General features: G+C 36.8%; 1 pseudogene; it reads left to right on the forward strand.

Annotated features, from left to right (window-relative positions):
* Positions 1-6,495: 6,495 nt before the first annotated feature.
* Positions 6,496-8,038, forward strand: LOC103936394 (annotated as a pseudogene).
* Positions 8,039-8,391: the final 353 nt, after the last annotated feature.

Below are 8,391 nucleotides of genomic sequence, written 5' to 3' on the forward strand. Positions count from 1 at the left end.
TAATTAGCTAATTAATCCTATTTTGAAAAGAATAAATAGGAATTACCTTATGGGGAGGATTGATGAAATAAGTTTTGAATAAATACCTATTTTGATCACCTTTGACCTTGATTGAGCCATTATTGTCTACTTCTTGCACGCGGGAGTTCCGGTGTGCCTTGAGGGTAATTTTATCTTTTTCACCCAAGAATCCACGTGTCGCCTCCATATTTTTTTTGGTTATTTTTGGCTCTACAAATGTCCCCACACCTATTGGGCTACTCATAAGAGAGGGCAATAGGTGTAGAGATCTTCTTGCTTTAGGAGACATAGTATTGTTTCCTATTTTGATGTAGATTCCCTCTTTAATTGGAAATTAGATTCTTCTAGGTAAGGGAAATTGTAAACACGAATATTCCTGTGATGAATGAAACAAAAACACGAGTACAAAATAATATTTTGTATTGATTTTAGGGCTACAATCTCTTTTACAATTTGATCCTCTGATTCTATCTTCGTAATGTGTAGATTTGTTGATGGGTTATTGATCCAAAGGGCCGTCGAGGCTTGGTCTAAGGATGAACAGTTGTGCAAATTTGTTGATGTTGTTGATCCAAAGGGCCGTCGGGACTTGATCTTAAGATGAATGGATCTTCAAGGCCTTCGGGGATGATCTTGATGAACAGTTGATGAACGGATCTTCAAGGGCTTTTGGGCTTAACCTTGAAGAATGGATGTGTGGATTTGTTGATGTTGTTGATCCAAAGGGCCGTCGAGGCTTGATCTTAGGATGAACGGATGATGAATGATGAACACTTTCTTCAAGGGCCATCGGGGCTTGATCTTGAATTGGTGGAAGTTCTTCAAGGGCCATCGGGGCTTGATCTTGAAGGAGGATTTGATGAAGAATGAAGAGGGCTTTCTTGATCCTTCGAAATTTATTTGAGAGCTTTAGAGTTTCAAAGCTTCAAGGTTTTGGTGTCATTGAATTGGTCAAGTGAAATGAATGAAATTGGCTTCTAGTTATAGAAATTTTCAAGGCCTACTTTTGAATATAATATTCAGATGAAATAAATCATTTCTGCCAGGTGTTGACACATGTCCTATTTGATGACTTTTCTGATTTTGTTCGATTTTTTGTTGGGTTACATGATACGTGTAAAATTTATGTGATACGTGAACGTTGAAATTTTAATTATTGGTCAACATTTATTTCACCAAAATTTGGGTGTCTACAAATGCCCCTACTTCAAGGCGCGCCATATACATGTGCTTGTCACGTGTAGGAGATGCGTTTTGAAGTCCCTTAACGATGTCGATCCAAGGGCTTTTAAGGCTTGATCTTGAAATGGACTGGAAATTTCTTCAAGGGTCGCTGATGCTTGATCTTGAATTGGGCTGAAAGTTTTCTTCAAGTGCCATTGAGGCTTGATCTTGAATGAAATTGGACCATAAGGAGCTTCACGTGGTAGATGATCTTTGGCTTTGGTAGTAGATGAATCGACACGTATTTTATTGCGCTTGTTGACTTTCCACAGCTTTGATCTTGAACTGGGTTGGAGTTTCTTATGCCAGACTTGCACCAAATGTTTGAATTTACTGCTTCTATCTGGATTATACAGTTATGCAGGGAAGGGCGTCGTGCTACAATGATTGGCTCAAGTTTATCGTGTTGCATTCTTCTCTGCTTGTTTCTTTTGCATAATAGAAGTGGTGTGCAACCTTTCGCCTTTAAATGGTCTTTCAGAGCATCACCTCTCTATGACTCATCCACACTTGGTAGCTTCAGTGTAAAGAGCCAACATCATATCAAATGTCCTGAAGTATTCGCTGAGGAAATTTAAGACCTATCAACAGTTGAAGATGAGCACTCAAGAGCAATGCTAGGTAAGCAATCAGGCAAAGGTTCTGGGCATTTCACCCTCTGACTAACGGGCAACCTAAATGAACTATCTGGATCTTAGAGAACATGTTACTTTTGGTTGTTTTACAGTTTTGGCAAGTTAATGATGGACACCTATCTTTGTTTATGTTGCGTATGACGATAATTATTATTCTAGTTTGGGCGATGGTATAGTTTGAGCTATGGTATAGGGATTTTACGCATGGAACGTGATTGACAGATGAGTATTACAAACAGGTATTCGAATGATCAAGATTACGATGTAGCAAAATTGTATGCTATTGATGTTGTCTCTGATATGGTACTGCGTGAGCGTGATCGAGACTTTCATCAGACGATTTAGGTGTATTTCCCAATGAAGGGCAAGATGGTAATATTGCACCCCCGGGAATTTATTACTTGCTTATCGGGACAATTGTGAGTTGCCAGTATTGCGGGCTATAAATCGTAATATCGATAACTTATTCGTTGGGTTCGTTAAGCAAGTGGGCAAGTAGGCTTGTCTATGTTAGTATATTTATGTATTTATTTACTGTTTGGGCTTGACCCAAAGATACTACACACTTATTCTTAGAGTACGTGATGCTATGAGTGCGTAGGTGAAATCTTTCTACGTTCGGTTTTGATTCAATGCAACTATTTTAACTTTACTTTATTATATACGTATTTTGACGTTATGTTATTATATATCTATTTTTTTTACTTTATCTTTTCGTAAAGGATTTTATATTTAAATATTGTACTGAAGGAGAAGGAAAGTTTGAGCTAGGAGGCATGAAAGAGGAATCATTGTAATCCGATTGCAACAGAATGACATTCTTTTTTATGCAACCACTCTAACTTCATTTCTTCTTTACATATATTTTCTTTCTATCTTAACTATTTTATGTATAGCAACTTATTTTAAATTTCGGGGACAAAATTTTTTAAGGTGGGTAGATTGTGACAACCTATCTCTAATTTTACTATTTAATTAATTTTAAGTAAGTGAGTTGATGAAAAATGTCCCTAGAGACGAGATTGTTGACTTTCGTTGACCGTCATTTCATGACGTGTACAAGTTATTATTTTACTATATTTTTGAAGCACTCAACAGTAGAACACACATAGGCACAAGCCGAATCGAATTTGGAGTTACGACGAAGATTCTACTGAAATACGAATGTGAGGGTACTTTAGTAATTTTATATTTTTGAATTTGGGCCCTTGATTATTTTAATATTTTCTGGTGGGATATTTTAATTATTTTATTAATTTTCTGAATTATGGGGCCCACACTCACACTAAACTCTCCACTCTTTCCTCGCCACGTGTCAAATTTTCCCCACACTTTAGGGGACATTCTCGAACTTTCTCATCCCTTAGTCTCTCGTCCCTCTTTCTCTGATAAGTCTTTTTACCTCCCCTCTCTCTGTGAGATTTGTCGGACCACCATCACCCCCCATCCTCTCCAACGAGCATCACAGCCACGAACCTGAAGCCCACATCGTCTCTTGGCTGTGAAACCACATACCTAAATCCTGAGCTGCAAACACGAACCCGGACCTCGATCTCCATGTTTCTTGGTGAGTCATCACAATTTTCCAAACAAGGTAGGCCTCAACAACCCTCTTTTCTCGTCGTTTTTCATCATTGTGAAAGATTTTAAGGTTTTAGGCCTTTGTTGTAAGGTTTAGGGACATAAACTACTTGGGGAAAACATTCCCAAGTTTCTGGCGAAGGACCGCGAAATTGCAGGCCATTTCCGACCACAACTCGTGTTCCACTTAGGTATATTTTTGTTCCTTACCTCTTGAGCTTCATTTTGACTTTTGAATCTTTGAATTTGGTTGAGAAATGAACTCGTTATGAACATTCGAAGTTTCCAATCACCTCTCCTGCGATCCGGCCTTTTTCTTCATTAAGTCTGACAACCCGTGAGCCCAAACAGGTCAATACAACCCTGTACATAAAAAAAAAAAGGCCTAAGCCCAAACCTTAAGCCCAAAATGGGCTCAAAATTTTCTGGAATATTCTTCGTGTTCACTTTTTCAAAATTTTCTTAGAAACCCTCCTAACCTAATTTCAATGCTTCGAGTCCGGTTTTGACATCCATTTAGTGAAATTCCAAAGTTTTAATGTAGTTGACCGGCTTGGCCTCACAGTTGACTTTTTAGGGTTGACCGTTGACTTTTCATTGACGTTTTACAAAATATGCTTGGGACCCTTCTTAGTGTATTTCGACGCGCTGATTCTGAATCCGCTGTCCATTTCTCTAAATTCAAACTTTTTAATTGAGTTTTACTAATGGGTCTCAATATTATGCTTAAGTGCGATTACTATTGGAGACTCCGACTTCACTCATTCGAACGGCTACAACTTCGCAAGAATCTGTGAGTAGGTCTTTTCTTTTTATATAGTATATATGTATTTGTTAGTTTCCATTTATATATTTTATAAAGAATTTTCTATGGTACGCCTAGATTAGCTTAACGTTTATAAGATTTAGCGCACTAATAGAAATTATGAAATTATGCTACGTCCTACGGGATGCACAGGTATGCGTACAGTTATGGGATGCCTTAATTATATTTGCGGCCATGAATAGTGTTATGTTGACTAGAATTATTGATATAATGTTGCATGATCACATTTACTTTATCTGCACATCGTTGATGCACTAGCGTTAATACTCGCCCGGGGTCAAGGCCAGTCTTTCACGTGTATGTTCATATAGCACCGTACGCTCACTTTGGATCCATTGTAGGTGCCAGTCCTATCCTAGATTGCTATAGGTAATAAGGATTTGTATGTAATGCAAATAGTGCTAGTCTTCACGTGATTGTAGTATTAGAGCGTAAATCATTATTACACCCAGTCATGTTCATGTCAGAATATCGCTACATGAACTCGTGTGTTAGCATATGTCGATGAGCACCTAATATGATAATGTTTATTTATGCAAGACATTATTTTTAATGGAAGTTATAGGCTTATTTACGCATTATTGTAAAATATTGCATTATTGAGATATTGCTGGCTGCGGTAAGTATTTTCATACTATACGTAGTATGTTATATGTGGAAATTATATATTTTTTTTTTATGGCGAGGGGTTATTATGTTTTTAAAAGGTTTTACAAAGCTTTATTTTTAGGCCCACTCACATTTGTTTTTCGTCCCTCCAGGTTTTAGTAGCTGAGCTTTCATATCGACGAGGATTCTTGGCAAATATTGGTATTGGTGATTATCTTCGATAGTACAATTCTTATCCTACCTTTACTGTACTTTACTTATGCTTTGACATCACGTGTGAAATGGGTTAATTCCCACTCACAAGGGCACTCTTACACTTTTAAATTTACTCACATTTTTCACATCACTACACTTTATGCCTTTCGTCACCTTTTGGTGTTGGCTAGCATAGCTCGATTCGGAATCCAGGTGGACATTCTGGGTCGGGGTGTGTTATATTCTCAATATTTTTCTTCCCCCCGATATGCCAAAATTTATTGCTTCGTTTATATTTTTTTAAACAAAAATAATAAAAGTTGAGTTGTTGGTTGTTTAAAAATAATAAAATAATACTTAAATATGCTAGCATTTAAGGTAAGGCAATTGGAATGCCCTTGGAAATAGCAAAAACCATATTTGAAGGCAGCTTCAAATTTGGCATTTCTTTGTCCATGTTAGCTTTGACATTTTGGTTGGAGTAAATAGCACGTCATTTGTTACTATTATATATATATATATATGTCTATGTGGCACTTTTGACATCTCATTTGAAGATGAACTAAGCTTCTAGTAGTATAACAAGCTTTTACATGCATCTACTAATATTATTTAGGATTGTATAGGGGGAGGAAGGACCTAGCTAAACTAAGCTACGCTAGCTAAGTGTGGTGATTAGTAGTTTGATCAAATCCAGTAGGCTGGGTAGCAGCTGGGCAGTTTGCCAAAATAAGATCTGGCCAAGCAAAAAGAAAACAGGAAAAATAAAATTTGTTCAAAAAGCATTCAATAGCGTGTTATCTAGTGAAGGTTTACATGATTTAGTTGTGCACTTGCGTGACATGCACCATTTCACACATGGAAACAAGCAACCAGTATTTCTCATTCGTTGCCACCTGTTCCTCCAAACACCCCCAACTTGGCACTCTAGGATTTTTATCTCATCCCTTGGTTAACCCTCTCTCTCTCTCTCTCTCTCTCTCTCTCTCTCATAGGTTATATCCTCCTTTAAATGGCCAAACCCACATCTCGAAGTTCACCAACCCATCAAAGTATTACCCCACACTGTATACTTACATTACTAGCTCTCTTACCCGTATTATTTAAATCATTCTGTTCTTACCAAAACAATATCTAATCAAATTGTAGAAATAGCAGTACAACCCGAGTTAGCCAATGGCTTCCTTTCGTTCTCTAATGTTGTTCATGTTCTATTGGTTACTACAATTCTGGGTACTACTGCTGGAAATTTCGACGATGACTTCGTCATACGTCATTACAATGGCCAGCTTCTTACCTTGTCACTCGACAAAGCCTCTGGGTCAGGCTTTCAATCTAGGAAAGAATATCTCTTTGGAAAAGTTGACATGCAGCTGAAGCTTGTTCCTTGAAACTCCGCTGGCACTGTCACTACATGCTATGTGCGTCACGGGCACGGGCCTCTAATTTTATATAAATATTTGCATTAGTTTATTCTTTTTTAAGTTTTCAATACTGAATCATAAGTATTCGATGATATATGTCTCTAGCTGCAGCTATCCTAAAAAATTTCAGCATGAGATGACGAGATAGACATGGAGTTCTTGGGGAATGTGACTAGTCCTTACATTCTTCACACCAATAAATATACCCAAGGCAAAGGCAATAGAGAGCAACAATTCTATCTTTGGTTCGACCCCACGGCTAATTTTCACACCTACTCTATCCTTTGGAAACCCCAGTCCATCATGTAAGAGAAAATATTATCTTATTGTAGTCGCTAGTTTGACATGTTATGTCAACGGTTAATTTTTACGAATCATATTTACATTTAAAATATCATTATGCACTCCGTTATCATTTTATTTTATATTTCCTTTATTGATCAAATCCTCAAAATTACTAATTTGATCCATTAACCAACCACGTTAAATCTTGTTTCAATATCTAGTTGTATAATAAGGATAGCATCGGATTGTTTGAGATAATTATGAATTGAATGAAAGAGGCAAAATATGTTTTTGATTTGTGAATTATGAATAATATCAGTGACGTTGGATTCTTATTTTAGTTTGAAACCTATAGTAAATTTCACATGAAATAATTTTGGTGAAGCTATTAAAAATAATGTTGTAGTGGCATCCCATTTGATGTCGAATATTTTTTTTTAAACCTGAGATCACTTATTTGCGACGCATAACTTACTGTCACAAACCCATAGTAAATCGTATTTGTGATGCACTCAAAGCATCGCATATAATCGACCAAACATTTACGACACCACTTTGTTGTGACACGTTACTAACCATCGCAAGGCCGTCGTTAAAAGGCTATTGCAATGCGTTTGGCTACTTTTGCAACTGGCTACTTTTGCAACGCATTTTGAGCGTCCCATAAGACCCATTTCTTATTTTTATTTTTTGTAGTGAATATAAATGATTATTCATGAACAATGAATGAATGAGGCTAGTTTAATAACATGAAGTATATATTCATGAATTGAATTTATGTTCTTTCCACACTTCGAAATAATTTTAATTAATATACTGTCTTGTTTAGATTGTCTGTTGATGGCATACCCATTAGAGAGTTCAAGAACCTAGAGTCAAGGATTGGTATTCCTTTCCCAAAGAACCAACCAATGAGGATAACCTCTAGCCTCTGGAATGCTGATGACTGGGCAACAAGAGGAGGGCTGGTCAAGACAGACTGGTCACAGCCACCATTCACTGCCTCCCTTAGAAACTTTAACTCCAATGCTTGCATATGGTCTTCAGGTGCATCGTCTTGTAGCTCGTCATCAAATTCATGAAGATCTGCAAGTAGATCATGGCTCACAGAAGAACTGGATACCTCAAGTCAAGAGAAGCTTAAGTGGGTACAGAAAAATTACATGATTTATAACTACTGTGCAGATAGAAAGCGCTTTCCCCAAGGCCTTCCTCCCGAATGTGCTATACAAATTTAGCTAAGGGATCATGCCTGTAATCTATAATTGTGTATAGATATAAGTGTACGATAAATAAAAAATAAGTTTCTATAAACAATAGGTTTCTGTCCAATCTAAAATCAATTGATAACAGAAGAAAGAGATTCAAAAATTTTAAACATTTTAGGCAAAGCTTCTTTTTGTGGTGTAGGACAACTCTCAGCACTAAAGCGATAATTCAAGTTAACATATATTGAAATTGGGTAACAGTTGGGCATAAAGATAGCATGTTCTAATACAATATTTGAATCTAAACATTCAACATAAAGCACTTAGGCAAAGATTTATTTTTCAATATGGAAAAATACCATCTATATTAGCAGAAAGTCTTT

Source organism: the organism of the source record quoted next, unplaced genomic scaffold (genome assembly GCF_019419815.1).
Source record: "Pyrus x bretschneideri cultivar Hongxiangsu unplaced genomic scaffold, Pyrus_bretschneideri_v1 Contig97, whole genome shotgun sequence".
Taxonomy (NCBI): Eukaryota; Viridiplantae; Streptophyta; class Magnoliopsida; order Rosales; family Rosaceae; genus Pyrus; species Pyrus x bretschneideri.